Raw genomic sequence first — 17,559 nt, 5'->3', positions numbered from 1 at the left:
CTAGAAGTTCATAAACTCACGAACACAATTAGCGATGACTCATGCTACCTTGTGATTTCTTTTTACATTGTCTAGAGAGCTATTTACCTTCTTGAAAGTGGGATTTGGGGGGAAATAATCATACATTCAGCAAGTGCTTACCTAGTTCTTATGAACTCTGAACTGGGCCACGGCGCTGTGCGTCTTATAGGTCTGTGGCAGGAAAGATCCATACAGCGATCCTCCAACACGCTCTGCAGCCTCGGTTGCCAGTGCAGAGGATAAAGGGAAGCCAGCTGGCTGTGGTTGGCAGAGAGGACTTCTTGAAAGAGGAAGCGCTCAAGCAGACAGTGAGTCTAGAAGAGGTGGTAAAGGAGAAGAAAGGGGAAACGAGGTCCAGCGAGGAGGCCCCTCGTTTCTGGCATTCCACTGGCCAGGTGTCCCTGGAGGAGGTTGGGCATCAGGCCTCCCTCCCTAGGGCAGCAGGTGAGCAGCTAAGATGGGAAGGGACAAGAGACAGTGGAATCCCTGTGGGCTCTGTCTCAGTGCGGGAGCTGTGCCTGCTGCAGCCTCTCTGCTGGCAAGGGAGCCCTGGGGGGTCCCGCAGCCTAGATCTAGGGAGAGGTTGGACTCAGTGACTTTGCACTTCTCTGAGGGACTCTGAGGCCTCGAAAACTTCCAAAGGGCTGTTGTTGACTCCTACAGGGTCCTTCGGTTGCCCCCAGGGCAGGAAACAAGGTTTTCTCCAGACCTGAGCTCAGTAATGCTTCTCTCAGGGAGTCCTTATGAGAGGTGGAGGTGGGAACAGTAGCTGTGAGAAGGGTGCCAAGAGGGGAGGGCGACCCTTTCCGAGATATGGGGTGTCAGGGTTTTATTTCTTAAATGTTTTTGGTACTCGTCCTCTCTGGAACCTGACTGATGATTTTAAAAAAGGTAAGTGTTAAAAAAAGAAATCCTGTGAAGGCGGATGAGACATTTGGCTTAATCAGAGGCTGAGGGTCAGAGACGAGAGAAATGGAAAGTGGCTGGCTGTGCTGATCTCCTCCCTCCCCGCTCCTCCCTCCCCGCTCCTCCCTCCCCGCTCCTCCGTCCCCGCTCCTTCCTAGTCTGCTTCGGTTTAATCTTCACTATCCTCCCAGGGATAGTTCCTCCAAGTCCCACAGAGGCTCAGCTAATAGAACGTTGCTTTTCAAGACTGGAGGCTTCAGGACTCACCCTGGGCCCAGCTCGCTGTGTGGTCCTGAGCAAGCTACCCAACGTCTCTCGTCTCTCGGCAGGGTTTCACACCTGGCTTCTCTTCTGGAAACATCGGTTTTGTCGTTTAGTTGCCTTTTAGTCTCCTCCTAATGATCAAGTCTTTGCTTGTCGCTGTCAAGATTTCCTTAAGGGCCTGAAAAGAGCAGAAGAGGAGTCTGAGGAAGTCGACCCAGTGGTCAGGCTCTTACAGGCGGAGGGATGGGGAGGGGCAGAGCCTTTGGTTGGGCCCCCACCCAGCCCGCCTGAGTGTGCTGTGAACACGCCTCATTGTTTGAAGCCTCAGATTTGACTTTCAAAGTGAAGGCATCTTTCCTGATAAAGGGAGCCTTGTTGCATTAAAGACAGCTTTGTTTGGGCTCCAGCGTCCTAGTGGTATGAGGAGGACAGAGACCGAACCAGGCCTCTGGGGGGTTAAATGATTCCTGGTTTGGGTTGGCCAAAGGGTTTCATGCCTCCAGCATTGTTCTCTGAGTGCGTGTGGGCGCTGGGCAGGTATTGCTGTCCCCGTTTTCTCACACTGAGATGGGGAAACTGAGGCACAGGAAAGTCATGCAGCTTGTGCAGTCACTTGAGCCTCCCGGAGATGGCTCAGTCAGACTCATACCCTTAGACTCCCTGCCCAATGCTCTCCCACAAACTGTTTATGGTGGTCCTAACACAGCTGGGTTCTCTGCCCCTCTGCTGCACCCCTTCTGCTCCGACTTACCCCCAGAAATGCCAGCTGCAGCTCACGATTGTGGAAATGAATTCACTTTGCTCAGGGAGGAAGAGGTGGGCTTCTGTAAGAAAAGTGACAGGAAAAAAACTTCCTCTAATAATTTCAGCTAATCGTCATGACACCTCCCTTCTCCCCAAAGTACCAGTATATTCCTGAGGCCTTTCCTTGAAGATCCAAACAAATGAACCTGTAGTGGGGAGATTTCCAGCTCAGGGTGAGGGGATTCACCCTTGATTCACTTTTCCACCTCCTTACACAGGTGCCAAGCCCAGCATGGCATTCCTAGGCCAAGAAATACAGAGACCTATCTCCAAGCGTGTTTCCACCTATGTGGTGCTTCTACTTCACAGTGCTCTGTGGGACACTGCCAGGACCTTGTTTGAGAGAGGCGTTTTAGGCATGAAAATGATTTTTTCCTTCTCACTTTTCATACAGAGGCCTGGCTTTCCCTCCCTAGGCAAAGTGAACCATTTTTCACAGTAACCAGTGGCTGTTGGGCCTTTGGGGGCAGGAAGGGATGACCAGGACAGCTGCAGCCAGAATCCCCACCCCCACACGGCTGCCTCTGGGGGCCCTCGGGTTCTGGGAGGACCTCAGGCAGGGGCACAGGGCCCGCCTGGAGCCTCACGGTGGGTCTGGCCTCGAGACTCAGGGAAGGCAGGGCTTACCATTTCCACCTTCCTGAGCTCTAGCTGCACATTCTTGGGGGCTGATTTCGAAGGACCTATTATTCCCATTCTTCATGGGTTTTTGATTAATGCATTTGCCTCAGCCCTTTTAAAAAGCCTGTGCTTAATAATGCTAGAATAATGACCTCGTGTCACATTTCAGCCACTGGAACTCTTAATCCACCACTGTATTCAAATGCGAAGTGTGTTGCTTGTGACGTTAGGTTAGCAGGAAAAGTTCCATCCGAGCGAGGAATAAGGAGGATCCGTTTTCAGTCTACCTAGTAGACCGTGGCAGGCCCAAGAAGGAAGGTGCTCCGACTTAACAACGTCATAAGGGTAGGTGCCCCGTTGAACACCTACTGTGCACTCAGCTCTCACACACGGGCTCTTGGTAATGCTTGAACAGACCAAGAAGGTAGTCACTCTGGGGATTATAAACATGCACATCCAGAAGCATCTTATGAAAATTCAGTGGAGTGTGAAATGCCCATACCGGGCCTGGAATAGACTAAATGCTCAATAAATGGGACTTCAAATCAACACCGTTGTCCCCATTTTACAGCAGAAGAAAGTGAGTCCTAGAGAGACTGCAGGACTCAAAGCCAGGTCACCTTGACTTCAAGGCCCAAACTCACACTTGACCAATGGGAATAATCGTATGGTAGGGAGGCTCCAGCCCATTGGAGCTTCTCAATAGCTATGAGGCCTTTTGCAAGTCACACCCCTTCCCACCTGGGCCCTATGTCCTTCTCTGACCCCCATTGTTCTCTAGCCTAGGCTGAAGGTTTGGGCACATGCTGGTCCCCTGTGTGGTCCATGTGACCTTCTTCCTTCTGCTAGTTCACACCGCCTTGGCTCCATGGCTGCCCTGACCATTTACCCCTCACCTGTGGGGTGTGTTCTTTGGGTAATAATTATGTGAAATGGCTCACCGAGCAGTTTGATTAGTTAATAATCCCCCCAGTCCTGGTGGGTGAAGCTCACCGTTAATGATTGCCAAGGAAAGCTCGTCAGGAATGTAGATCCTCTGAGGAGGGAGGTTTTTCTGAGCATGCTGGCCTAGAGGAAGGACAGACCCCAGGGGTACCCTGTTGCGGCCCGCACCCTGTACCCTGTCACCGAACTGTCCTTTCATTTCTTATCTTTCTGAATTCAGCACCAGCAAGCTTCCTTGTTCACCCTCTGCCAGCCCGCTTGCCTGCTCTGAGCCTTTGCTCTAAAGCTCCTGTCCCTGGGGTCACTGCTCCTTTCTCTCTGCCAAAGCAAGCCCTCCTCGCCTTTTGGGAGCCACCTCAAACACTGCCTCCTCCAGGAGCCTTTCCTGACTGCTCCAACATCCCTGCTCTGGGGCCCTTCTCTGAACACCTCTGGGCCATTGGGCAGATTTTTTTCTGAGCACTCCTCAGCATGTCGGGCACTGTGCTTGGTCCCTGGGAGCCTGCAGTGAGTAAGGTGCCAGCCTGCAGTCCAGGAGGGGCACCTATGCAGCCTGAGGTGTGGCAGGGGTGCCAGAGGAGGTCACCTAGGGTGGATGGGAGGTGAGGGGTACCAGAGTAGGATGATATGGGGCTCTGGTGGACACTGAAGGGTGAGGCAGACAAGGAATGAGGGTCAGGGCATCTCAAAGCAGAGGGAGCTGTGTGTGCAAAGGCACGATTCAGGAATCAGATAAGGATTCAGCTGTGGGTGTGTGGCATTTGAGGGACCCATGAGACGCCCAAGTGAGTGTGTCTAGGAGGCAGGTGGCCTCTCAGTGAAGTCTGTCTGCTTCCCTCCTGTTGATCAGACAGTTTTATTACTGTGCCTTCTCAGAAAGAAGGGATTCTCCTTGAGGGCAGCCATGGTTTCTTATACCTCTTACCAAGGACCTGAGCATGGAGCACGTGGTCACTGAAGAGATGTGGAATTGAATCTAAAGCTTTACCCACTTCGGTATCCATCACTGGACTCTCTCATTCTGCACCGCCCGCCCCCGCCACACCCACCTGCACACCTGCTTTTCACCTCCTCCTGCTAGTTCAGATCCCTAGCTTCTGTACTTCTGTGCACTTTGGGTCCTGAGTGCCTCATCTCTCAAATGAATTCTAGGCCATGAGAAAGTGCACAATTACCGAAGCTCAAGGCAGCTGTTCCAGAACTGGGTCTTGCGTGGGAATCACTATTAGAGTTTGATAACGAGGCTGCCCCCTGAGGATTCTGATTCAGAAAGCCTGAGATGGGCTTACCTGGTCAGTTCTGTGTTTGCAGCAAGCCCACTGAATGATGTGGATGCACAGTTGGGTTTGGGACTTATTGTTAAAAGCTTTTCTACCCCTAACTTCACCCCCTCCCAGGGCCAGTACCCCAGACTCCACCTGGACACAGACTCCACTCAGTGCCCATGGAGAGGCCCTGCCTTGTTGAGGGATAGGGCCTCTGTGGTTTGAGCTGAAGCCTGCCTCCCCACAGCTCCAATCTGGGAGTCTCGGTTGTGCCCTCTGAGGCTGCATGGCCTCCTCCAGGTTTCCAGACCCGCTTCCCTGAGATGTAGGAAGGCGCCTGATGCTGCATCTTTGCTGGGTCTCCCTCCTTTTCCTCCTCCTGTGGTCTGGGCTCTCTCACAGGCAGACAGCTCTACCTCAGACTTTAAGTTTCTGATCAGATTAGAAGCTTGGGAGGGAGGTGGGGATGGGATGGTGCCTACCCCAGCAGCCTGACATTTCTCTGTTGGGGGTGGGGAACCCCAACAGTCAGGGCCTGCATTCATATTCCATCAATCTGACAGGGACTTCACTCTTTTCCAAACTGGGGGGAGGGACCTGTACCCACCCTGGAGGCCAGCAAGCCATAGCATAGGCACCCTGGTCCTCATCCTACAGGGCTCAGTGGCAGACCAGCTGTGGGTGGGCTTTGTCCTCACCTTGACCTAGACTCCCAGCTGTAATTTGCAGTCCCCTGGGCTCCTCCTCGCTCCCTAACCTTTGGAGAGCCTAACTTACCTGAGCTGTAGTGGGCCTGGAGAATCAGCATGTTTTAAAGCTCCCCGGGTGATTCTAAGGTGCATCTGAGTTGAGAACCCTGGGTTAGATGCCCAGCACTCAACTGTCCAGCTCTGACAATGTGTAGAAAGTTATACTGGAGTAAAATAACTAAGGTCATCTCACTGTGTATATCACATAATACTAGAGTAAATCTTTTTATTTTATAAGAAGGTATTTAAAATTTTAAATCAATAAAACCATACATTTAATACAAATTATTAAATACAAAAATGTATAACAGTTTAGAATACCAAGTAAATGTAAATTTATAAAACTAGACATTATAATTCTGGTCTATAGTAGCAGATAAACAAAAATGAAATATTCAAAACATTAAAATTTACACACTTCAAAAACACAAATGTAGTCATGAAAAACTGAAGATGAAATATTATTTGATCCCTTTTAAAGCAGAATCTTAAATTCAAATGACGTTGGCCGTATCATTATGTCACAAGTATGTTTTTTCCTATAAATTATCTAGAAAAGCTTTTCCTGACTCTACCCTCACTGGGGAATTGTAAGAAGATACATTTGTGAGATATCTTCAAATATTTTCCGCTGACAAGGCCTTTTGGCTTTTTCGTTTTGTTTTGTTTTTAGGAACTGTAGTCTTTTATTTATTGGGAGCCATAGTTTTTGTTTCTAAAGTATTTCCAGTTTGTCCTTAAGTTCTTTAGTTCTATCTTGTTCAGATGGAGATTCTGATGCAATGTTTCTTGTATCAGTTTCAAAACTGTCACGTTGATATTCCATATGTTAAGAAAGTCTGTAACTAGAGTAATAATTATTCATGCCACAGACTTTTGTGTTGTTTACTGCCATGCAACGCCTGAGAAGAACTCAAGACATATTTTACATTTCAGTGGGTTTTTTTGGCATTGGGATTATCTCCTTTTCAAAACATATGCAAAAATTGAGAGATTGGTATAATGAACTTCCATCCCTGGCCTCAATAATCATCAACTCATGGCCAGTTTTCTTTCATCTCTACTCTTACCCGCCACTCCTGATTCTATTGAAGCAGGTCTAAGACCGCATCTCATTTCATCTGTAATTACTTCAGTTTACACCTCTAAATGAATAGATTCTTTAAAAACATAACCGTGGTATTATTGTACCTTAAGACCTGATCATTTCTCATTATTTTAAAATATCCAGTATCCAATGTTTCCCCATTTGTCTCAGACCATTTTTTAATAGTTGGTTTGAGATTTCGGATCTTAAAAATTATGAAATAAAAATTTTGGGCCAGGCAAAATACACCATTTTGGCACTGAAGTGCAGGATTCATGAATAGAGTATGGCAACCACTGGATGGAAGGTTCTAGGGAAATGGGCCAGACCCTGCCTGTAGCATTCAGAGTGCAGTGGGCAGCAGAAGTCATTCAGTGGTTCAGCAAACATGTACTCATTCAACAGTAACACCGTGCTCACAGCAGCAAACCAGACAGACTGTGCCAGGCTTGACCTGAGAGGAGCCACGGATGGACGTTTGCAGATGGAATGATATCGACCCTTTCAAGTGATATTTGAGTTTAGACTTGAAGAATTGGGTAGGATTTTGTCAAGAAGAGAAAGTGGAGGAAGAGGTGTCTCACCTGAATAAAAAGCAGGTACAAAAGCGTGGAAGCGTGAAAGCTCCTGGTGTGTTCAAGGACAGAGACCGGTGATGATGCTTGGGGCATATGGCAAGGCTGGTGGGAGGAATCTGGGGCTGGGTTGGCTGTGGCCAGCTTGAGGATATGCTAAAGATTTGGGTCTTCTGGGACCTTCCAGAGGGGACCCCATGATTTTGTTGTAGGAGTGTAAAGTGTGGACTGTGAGTCTGGAGAGCAGAGGCTTGCAGGAAATCTAAGGAGCTGTTGGATTTTTCAAGCCCTTCCTGAAGCCCTACATCTCCTGGAGCATGAGTCCCATGGGGGCAGGCCTCTGTCTGCTTCCATTTCCTCTATCTCCAGGACTAGCATGGACCCTGACACACAGAAAGTGCTCAATACATGTCTACTGACTGATGATCTTCCAGTGCTCCCAATGTAGAGCGCTCTTGCCCACCTCCACCTTCACCATGGTCATGACAGAGGGAGCCCCCTTAGACCTTCGGCTTGAAAGGAGCATGAGGGAGCATTAATGTAGAATTCAGATGGTTTTCCAAAACGCATGAGCTATTTGGCTTTAGGACCTGGGCCCCAATTACCCTGAATGGAGAATCGCAAGGCCAGTGTTGCCCCTGGGTCAGCAGGCAGGATGGCAGTACACGGAGTGAGGCTCAGATATGAGTTTCTTGGGTAGATGTGTGAGGAAATGCCACTATTTGCAAAGAATTTGCAAGTATTTGCAGTACAAATTTGCCATGGGTTGTCTCACATAACTAATTTCTTTAAGGCCGGCCAAGGTTTAGAGGACTCATTCATTTATTTCCTTTTAATAGTATTATTGCTTTGCTAAATAATAGTAATAATAGTAATAATAATAATAATAATAATAATTGCACATGTTCACTATATAAAACTCTAGTGTTATAGAAAAGTAGAAAAAAGAAAGTAAAGCAAATCCCTAGAGCTAACCACTACCGTCTAGAGAGAACCACTGTGCACACTTTGGGGAACATCCTTCCAAACACTTTTCTGTCCATAAATGTTAAATGTAACACAGTTTTATATAGATGGTGTTACAAGATTTATGCTCTTCCCTAACCTGCTTGTTTCATTTAGCAACATGTCATGACACCGTTTACTGCACAGGTCTGTAACATTTTTCATAGCCACACAGTTCAGTTTTGCATGGATGTGCCATAACTTACCTAGCCAGCTCTCTAGTATCAGAAATTTGGATTGTTTCCAATTTTTCTCTACCACATGCTAAAGAATATCATGCAGGCTTTTTCAGATGTGCAAAAATCGCCTAGCAGTTAATATCTAGAATAGCTGGGATAGCTGGAACAAAGAAAAGGTTTGGGTCGCTCACTGAGTCCAAAAGCCAAGCTGGAAGGTCGCCATGGCAACCCCTCCCCGCAGCACATGGAACGCCCATTTGTCACAACTCCAGCCAGGGAGGTGGGTCAGAGCCAAAGGGAAACAGTCTGTTTTCTTGCAAAATCATAAACCAAGGGCAGAAGGAGCATGAGGGAGCATTAATGTAGAATTCAGATGGTTTGTGGTGCAATGGTGATGGTAGCCACCATTTATCGAGTGCTTCTTATCTGGAAGATTCCATGGTTTTTCATCCTCATAAGAGCCTCTGATACTTTTGCTATCCTCATTTAACTAATAAGAACATTCATGTTTAAGAAAGTAGGTAATCTGCCAGAGGCACGCAGAAAATGATGTAGCCAGGATTTGAAATTGACCGGCACCCACTCCTCAGGATTTTTCTTATCCAACCTAGGGTCACCACCCTCTGTCCTGTCACTATCCTAGAGACCTCCAGTTCTGACTCTCCAGCTCCCTAGTCCATTCATTCCCACCACGTTTAGAAGGGATGCATACTGAGCCTTCGTCTGGGCTCTTCTCCAGGACCACCTTGGCCACCTGCCACTCCACACCCTCCACCACCTCCATATTGAACTAGCCCCGTATTGTATATTCTTCCTACCTCTCTGCCTTGGCTCCTGCTGCACCCTCAGCTTAGAATGCCCTCTCTCCTCCATGGCTGCTATGCTCTCGTTTATTTTTCAAGACTCAGCTTAAGTTTTACTTCTTCAAGAGGTCTTTCCTGACTCCCTAGTTTGATGTCCCTCCTTAGTGTTCTCCTAGAAGCATCTGATTCTAACCACCAATCAGGGGTGCTTTGTGTCAATTGTTAGTGCCAGTCTCCTACCATAGAATGTGAGCTCTTAAGTACCATCCCCGTATCCTACCGTAGCCTTAGACACAAAGCAGATATTCAGTAAATATGTATTGTGAATGAGTAAATGATAGAGCATATTCCTGTCCACTCTCTGTCTCTGCTCCCAGCCCCAGGGCCAGTGGGAGAGCACAGGGAATGCCTTAACCCAAGCCAGACTGCATGAGCTCCCTGCCTACCAGCAGCTGCTCCCTACTTCCCTGCCTCTCACTACAATTCCTATTCTTTCCCTCCTAGGGACATCGAGGTACTAGATGAATCCTTTATATCACCCGTCTGCTCCTGCCTCACCTTTGTCAGTTTTGCCTCATCAGTCCCATGGACCTCTTTCTCATCCCTTGGTTCCTCTGTGCTCCTCTCCCTTAGGAAACTTAGGTGCTTTGAAAGTCACCTCTCTCTGTCTCCTAAATTGATTTGTAGCCTTCGCTTCACCTCCAAGATGTGGTCACATATTTTTAAACTGCAAATCTATGCAAGTCAAATTCAACTTGTCTGAAAACTGCCCTGGTCTGCCTCTCTTCCTGCATGGGTGTCACCATTTTCAGCCCCTGGGAGATGGAGCTCCAAGACCCCCACTGTCTCCCTGTAATTGGACACCTGACCTTTGCCATCAGGGCCCTAAATGCAGAGCTCCCAGCTGAGCCTGGCAGGAGTGTGGAGCTGCCTGAAGGGAAGGAGCAGCCACTTGTCACCATGTGCAAATTTGGCCCAGGGCTGTAGGTCTTCAGATTTGTCAAGAGCAACTGGAGACCTGGTTCTTATGTGAGTTCTCTTAACTTTTTAATGTTGGCCTAGGTTTTTTCTTTTCTTAATAGACTATTTTTTAGAACAGTTTTAGGTTTACAGAAAAATCGTGCAGAAGGTACAGAGAGCTCCAATATGCCCCCTGCCAAGTTTCCTCTTTTATTAATATCTTGCATTAGTATGGTACATTTGTGACAACTGGTGAACCACTATTAATACATTATTGTTAATTAATGTCCATAGTTTACACTAGGGTTCACTCTCTATTGTACATTGATTGGATGGGCATTGACCAATACTTAATGTCATGTATCTATCATGACAGTATCATCCTGTTATTTTTAAAACGCTTGAGAAACCCAAAGTCTCTGCTTTCCACACTCTTTCATCCCAATCTGCCCCTCCTTTTTGTTGTCACTACTGCACTCTGTGTTCTCTCTCCTCACCTCACCGTATTCCTTGGAGTTTCCTGTCCCTGCACATGGACAGTTTCCAGTCTGTCTCGTCTCTCTACCAGATGCGAGCTCCTGGAAGCACTCAGAGAAGAAGTCTAAGAAGTCTAAAAGTCTGAGTCTCCCCAGTGCCTAGGGCTTGAGTGCTTTGGGGATTCACCGTGTACTGAGTAAATGCCAGCACAGTGCTGGGTGCAGGTGACAACAGGGAGAGAATGTATGGCAAGGGACAGAGACCTGAGCAAATCTCAGGTTTCGGTGGCTGCAGAGAGGAGTGAGCAGGTGTCCCAGCAAGTACAGTTTTAGAGAGGGGAGAGTTGAGGACAAAGACAGCTTTGGGTGGCAGGATGCTTGACTCCTTAGCAGGAGTGAGCAGAGGTCTCAAGGGCAAAGGGAAGAAACCACCCCCATAGAATACCCCCTCACTCCACCTTTCCCTTCCCTCCTGCCCATGGGGCAGCCTCCTGTAGGAAAAGGGGTGAGCGTGCACACATGGGAAAGTGTTTGAGAAGGAGAGTAAATAAAAAGCTCCTCCCTGGTGGGGCTGTCTCCTGCCCCCGTGGCAACCCTGGGCACCCTCCACCACTACACGCACACTTCCCGACTCTGCCCCTGGTTAGCCAGAAGAGGACACATACCTTCCACTCTGCTACAGCAGCCCAAAGGGGTGACTTGCTGTTCCTGTAACATGCCTCTGTGCCTTTGTGCAAGCTGTTCCTTCTGCCAGCAGTGCCCTCTCCAAACCGACAGATTCTTTCTGATCTCTTGTGCTCCAAACATATGTCACCTCCTCTGTAACCCTCCCTTTTCCCCCAAATATGACCTTGCCCCTGCCCACATGCCTCCATACACCTTTGTTTCAATCACCCACAGAGCATCAAAACAGCCCAGTTACTGTTCTGTGCGTCTCCCTTGTTCTACAGGGGCTCCCCTAAGGCTCAGCTTGTGGTCATACTCCTGTCTCCTAGCTCTCAGTACAGTGCCTGGCACATAGCGGACTCACTACATAAGTAAATGGATGAAAGGATGGACAAATGAAAAAATGGATGGCCTCAGTAGAACAGTCAGCAAGTTTTTATTGAATTTCTTCTTTTGTATAAAAAGAGATCCAGACCCCATCTTCAAGGAATCTAAATTGTGGTTAACCAAACCACCACACCTAAAAGTATCAGAAAACAATATGTAACCAAGCTAATAATAACAACTGCTATTTATTGAGGGGCTTGCTGCAGGCCAGGCTCTGTGCAAAGAGCCTCAAGTACATCATTTTATTCGCTCCTCCCTCAGCTTATGAGTTAGGGATGAGACTAAGGCTGAGAAAATTTGGCAGCGCCCTCCAGGGCTCCAGCTAGTACATGAAGAAGCCCAGACTGGAGCCCAGATCTGCCTGCCCCAGAATCGGTGCTTGCCACGCCCTCCCCATGTCTGGCGGAGACCAGGGAAAAGAGAGAGCAGGGAGAGAGAACAGAGAAGCCTCCCTCTGGGAGAGCTGGGCCTGGACAGCAGCCAGAGAGTGGACAGTGGGGGAATGTCCGAGGCTCGAGGACAGGAATTTTTAGGGATGGGGTTGGGGCAGCCATCTCCCGAGCCTGGCTCACTCTGGGTGGCCCACGGTGATAGCTGGCTGACGGTACCTGCCGAGTTCCTCCGGCCTGCCTCCCCTGCCCAGCCCACAGGAGAGCTAGGTTGTGAGAACCACTCCCGGTGCCCCTGTGGGGTGGGGTGGGGTGAGGTGGGGCTGGTTGCCATGGCTGTGGACAGTCCCGTGTCAGAGGACACGGCTAGTACAGCCTGCAGATTTAATTATCTCTGGCACACCTGCCGAGGCCATGCCTCCCCCACCCAGCGGGGCCAATTTCCAGGGTGGGGCGGTAGGGGTAGGAACAGGTTTCTGCAAAGGAACACTACCCTCATTCACTGACTGGCAGACACAACCCAGAACGTCCGACTGTTTCCCACTACTGAGAGCTGGCCCAGCAACTCCTGGCCTAGAAGGGGGACTTCGTCTGGGCTCCAAGTTGCTGGGAGGTGTGGCTTTACTTCTGATCACCAGGCACTCTGTGGGGCAGTGGTTCTGAATGTTTCTAGCTCACTGAAACTCCACTGAAAGCCATGGCCCCTGTCCCCAGTGACATACATACATGTTCATGTACACACATGCGGCCATACACACACACACACACACACACACACAGTTTTACCTCAGGTTAAATTTCCATGGACCTCGGGTTACAAACCCCCATCCTAAGGGTTGTTGCAGCTGATGGTCCACTTTCCTGAGTGCATAGTTATTTATAGTAATGGTAACAGCACTCCTATTACTACTAGTAACACTACTGGTATTTATTTAGAATTTGTAGTAATACCTATGTTCACATTCATTATCTCATTTTAGTTCTGCATAACTTTGGCCAGGAAGGTATTAATATCCTTATTTCACAGATGACAATAATGAGTCAGAGAGAATTACTCAGCCCAGCCAAGGTCATATCTAGGAGATGGCAGAGGAGAGACCTGACCTTGGCTACCCTAAGTCCCAAGTTGTGCTTCCTTCCTAGATATAAGTCACAACTCATCAGAAGGCTGCTGAGGAGCTGGGGTTTCACCTTTAGAACATTCTCCGAGCTCAGGCGATCAGGGTGCTTGTGACAACATACCAAGGAATCTTAGGAGGGTCTTCTTGTCCAGCCAGTCTTCTGTCTAGATCCTCGGAAGCTTTGCTCCCCCAAACTCCACAGACACATCATGGCGTGTGTGACTCTATATGGGGGGAAAAAAGCCATGGCTCCCCAGAATCAGTACAGATGATCTGTGACATTCGCATACTCTTTCAGACTTTTTTGACTGACTTTCATTAAGAAATACCTTTTATATCATAACCCAGCACACACACATGGTCAGGTATAACATAAACAAACATATATAACTTAACATACATAACAATCAGGAATATCACAGAGCAATACTTTACTTTATGCAATACACTGATATTTTGTTCTATTATTTTACATATTATTCTATTTTTAAATGCTAGTCATGACCCACTAAATCGATTTTATGATCTACTGACAGGTTGTGATCTGCAGTTTAGAAAACACTGCATTTACAGACAGAATAATTGTGGCTTTAATTAATAGCCATTTTTGTAATTTTGCTGAGGTGGGCATTTGGCTCTGGCTACAGCCAGGCTGGAGTTCAGATGTAAGTCACCGGTTACAGAGTGACCTCAGCCACCCCAGCTCTCTCTCCTGGGCTTTGGTTCTCTCCCTGTGGTGGATTTAGGAACCAGCCCTGGCAGGGTAGGGCTGTTGGTCTTTCAAGTCCTGTCACACATCTCTGCACATGTTCCCACCGTTCATTACAGACCTCGTTTAATCCTGACTTTGCCAGGTCCCCACTGAGCAACCTCAAACAAGTCATGTCCTATCTGGGATTCTCATTTATAGAATAGGAAGAAGAGTGGATTGAACTTGTAAGTGCTTCTCAAAGAAGGAGTTTTGCAGCAATAGGTTGTATATGATTTCTATATACTGAATGTATGTGTATATACATGCTGTGGGCTGAATGTATGCATCCCTCAGATTCATATTTTGAAATACTAATGCCCAATGTGATGGAATTAGGGGGCGGGGCATTTGGGAAGTGAATAGGTGGAGACCTCGCGAACAGGACAAGTGCCCTTATAAAAGAGGCCAAGAGAGCTCCCTTGCCCCTTATGCCCTGTGAGGAAATGGCAAAAAGTTGGCAGTCTGCCACTGGAAGAGGGCCGTTACCAGAACCCAGCCATGCTGGCAACCTGATCTTGGACTTCCCAGCCTCCAGAACTGTGAGGAATAAATGTCTGTTGTTTATAAATGTTTGTGATATTTTGTTATAGAGGTCTGAATAGACTAAGATGATTTATATGTATATATCTATAATTTATTTTTTTCTGGAAGATTTGGAGAAAATAAAGTTTTATATTAATGCAAAATAGTTAAGTTAGGAGCAGATTGCAAAACTCAGATACTTTTTAAAGATACTTTTTCCTTGTAGTAAACATATATAACATAAAATTTGCCATTTTAACCATTTTTAAGTGTACAATTTGGTAGCATCGAGTACATTCACAATGTTGTGCAACCATCACCACTATCCATTTCCAGAACGTTTTATCATCCAAACAGAAACTCTCTACCCATTAAAACAATAACGCCCTACTCCCCACTCCCTCCAGCCCATGGCAACCTCTGTTCTACTTTCTATCTCCATGAATTTTCCTGTTCTAGGTCCCACCTCATCTAAGTGGAATCATAAATTATATTTGTCCTTTTGTGTTTGGCTTATTTCACTTAGCATAATGTTTTCAAGGTTCGTCCATGTTACAACATGTATCAGAACTTCCTCTTTAAGGCTAAATAATATTCTGTTGTATGTGAAGATCAAATTTTGTTTATCCATTCACCTGCTAATGGACATTTGGGTTGTTTCCACTTTTTGGTTATTGTGAGTAATGCTGCTCTGAACATCGATGTACAGGTATCTGTTTGATCCCAGTTTTGGGGGGTATATCCAGAAGTGGAATTGCTAGATCGTATAGTTATTCTATGTTCAATTTTTTGAGGAATCACCATACTGTTTCCCACAGTGGTTGCACCATTTTACAACCCATCAGCAGTGCACTAATAGCCGTCCTAATGGGTATGGAGTAGTATCTCACTGTGGTTCTGATTTGCATTTCTCTAATGACCAGTGATGCTGAGCATCTTTTCATTTGCTTGTTGGGCATTTGTATGTTTTCTTCAGAGAAATGACTCTTCAAGTCCTTTGCCCATTTTTTAATTGGATTTTTGGTTTTATTGTTGAGTTGTAGATGAGTTCTTTATATATTCTGAAAAATATTTGCAATATTTTCTCCCATTCTGTGGACTGTCTTTTTACTCTCTCGATAGTAACCTTTTATGTACAAAACATTTCAATATTTACATGCATTTTTAAGGTAAAACAGTAGTTCGAAGGCAGCTTGGGGCTGCTCCTAGACTCTGTCCTACCCCCAGGTACAAGGTCAGGCGTCTGTGGTGGTGAGGACCCTTTGGTGATCATCTAGGAGGGACCTTCTGGCACAGAGATGAGATGGAAACTGTGTCCCAGTTTGCCGCCTGGGCTCCGTGCTATTTTCTGCATAACCCGAAGGAGATCAAGACGGGAGCTCAAGAGGAGTGAGAGTTGCAGAAGTGTAACTCAGATGCAGGAGCCCAAGCTCTCTGTTCTCAGCCAGCTCACACCCCGGAAGCTGGGGCCTTATCAAGACCGGTCAGTGTTCAGACCACTGTGCCGCCCACCTGGTCTAGGACTGGCTGACAAGTATGGGCAGAAAGGTGAGGCTGGCTCTGAACCTCTCCAGTCATCTCGCCACTGGCTTCTCACGGAACTTGAGCTCCCTCTCTTAACCTTGCTTCCCTGGCGCAGATGTCTGACCTCTTATCTGAAATGCCATCGGCGATATTCATGGACCCAGGGGTAATTTGGACTAGATGACCTCTCAGGAGCTTCATGATCTCATGTGTCTAGTATTCTAAAAGCAAACAATGGAGAAATTCCCTACCAAACAGCATTCTTTTTTTTTACTATATTTGCCTGATGATGAGATTTTTGTTTTCTAACATAATAATTTTCAGAAAGGAGGAAGTGGCATTATAGTTGGGTCCATTCAGATCTTTCTATAGTCACTCTGTTCCTTTATTTTGAACAAAGAGTGGAATGTGCTGTTTGGGGAAGACATGGGAACCTGAAACTCTCCCCATCAGTGCTTGGGATACCCTCAGAAGGTACTTGAAACACAAAATCAATTTGAAGAGAGAAGGGGGAAAAAATGTAATACAGATTGAGATTTGTTCCCAGGAATATAGTCTCCTAGTTGCAAGGAGAGACCTAAGCCAATCAATCATTCATTTATAATGACTGTATTTCATCAATTTCTACATACACTTAAAAAAATTTTTTAACAGCTCTAAAATCAGGATTCATTTCCAGTCAGTGATGTCTCCTGATTATAATTGGCAACATATTTTTCAGTCTTAGTGGTACACAAGATAATGTTGTGACTTCCAATTGAGAGTTTCTAAAGTTGAAATATAGTCTTAGGCTCTATCAGTATTTAGAGGTTCATGAATGCTAGAGGACCCCCAGAACCTCACCGCCAGGTGACACAGCACAGTGAGAGTCCGGGGCTGAGTTCTATCATATAAATATTTTTCAGCAAGCAGGCACGAAAATGATATGATGGGTTAAGTCCCCGGCAAGCTGCTCTTTTAGGTTTTCTTATGCACACCTTACTTGAAAGGTCACCTGAGGCTGACCTGGCAGTTGTCTAGTGGCATGGGTCAGCTGAGCTTCTCATTGATTCAGGCCCAGAATCCTCCCTATAAAGAGCCCATTAAGAGGGGCAACCATTCTGGGCATCCTGTCACTGTCCCTGATCGTGCAGGAGGGAGCACGCCTGTGCAACACTCCTCACTAGTTCACCAAACTCTAATTCGTTTCTCCAGTGTAACAGCATCCACAGTGCTAATTAGCAAACCCTCTGGTGTTAATCAAAAATAATCCCAACTGAACCAAAATTGTGGCCTCTGGAGTGTGAGTTTATGGTTAGTCTTTCAAATGCTAATTAGCCACCACCCGGTAGGCTAAAACTAACATTTTCATCTCACACTGTGTGTGTGGAGTGTTTGAAAGCAAATTGCAGAGAGTTTACTAATAGCAAATGACTACTTGGGACTTGGGATACATTTTTTAGCAGCAGCATTGAACACAGTTTCAAAAAGTGCAGCTTTCAGATAAGATGGAAATGAGAATATTTTTCACTTACAGTGTGTTAGGTGACTCCAAAAAAT

At 46.8% G+C, this 17,559-nt stretch overlaps 1 protein-coding gene across 3 annotated transcripts in view; it reads left to right on the top strand.

The window, feature by feature from the left end:
• Nucleotides 1–17,559, top strand: part of PAQR5 (progestin and adipoQ receptor family member 5) — a 74,226-nt gene that overhangs the window by 12,486 nt on the left and 44,181 nt on the right. The window contains exon 1 of one of the 3 annotated variants that reach the window (XM_011385785.2): nt 105–465. The exons of the other annotated variants lie outside the window; for them this stretch is intronic. The gene's annotated coding sequence lies outside the window, so the exon portion shown is untranslated. Of the gene's footprint in view, nt 1–104; nt 466–17,559 lie in introns of those variants that run through there. 3 annotated transcript variants of the gene reach the window in all.

Source organism: Pteropus vampyrus, unplaced genomic scaffold (assembly GCF_000151845.1).
Source record: "Pteropus vampyrus isolate Shadow unplaced genomic scaffold, Pvam_2.0 Scaffold15, whole genome shotgun sequence".
Classification (NCBI taxonomy): Eukaryota; Metazoa; Chordata; class Mammalia; order Chiroptera; family Pteropodidae; genus Pteropus; species Pteropus vampyrus.
Note: the sequence above shows the minus strand (reverse complement) of the source record. Positions and strands in the feature narration are given on the sequence as shown.